Source organism: Triticum dicoccoides, chromosome 4A, assembly GCF_002162155.2.
Source record: "Triticum dicoccoides isolate Atlit2015 ecotype Zavitan chromosome 4A, WEW_v2.0, whole genome shotgun sequence".
In the NCBI taxonomy this organism is placed as follows: domain Eukaryota; kingdom Viridiplantae; phylum Streptophyta; class Magnoliopsida; order Poales; family Poaceae; genus Triticum; species Triticum dicoccoides.
The window spans coordinates 666,299,145-666,299,656 of record NC_041386.1 but is presented as its reverse complement, the minus strand read 5'-3'; positions in this window follow the sequence as shown (position 1 = coordinate 666,299,656).

Genomic DNA, 512 nt, shown 5'->3' with positions numbered 1-512 from the left:
AAATAAGTATTTTGTTGTAAGTAGAAAAAAAAAATAAATAAAGCAAAAAAGAAAAGAAAAAACTGGAAAAAAATTAAAAAATTTGCCACCAACTGGGCCACCACGGCGTGAATACGACTAGAAACCCGTCCATGGGCCAGGATTCAGGCCCGCAGAAGGCCCATCAGGCATAGCAGTAATAATTAGGTCCCTCTCAACTAGCGAGGTGGGACTAAACTTTGGCCGCGACGCAGGCAGCACAGGGGCCTTTGGTCCCGGTTGGTGGCACCAAACGGGACTAAAGGAGGTGCATTGATACCGGTTCGTGGTAGGAACCGGTACCAATGCACCCCCTTTAGTCCCGGTTGGTGCCACCAACCAGGACCAAAGGCCTCTGCTTCCCGCCCTTTGGGCTGCTGAAAAGTGATCTTTGATCCCGGTTGGTGGAACCAACCGAGACTAAAGGGTGGCATTGGTCCCGGTTGGTGCCACGAACCGGGACCAATGCCCTTGGTATATAAGTAGCACTTGTG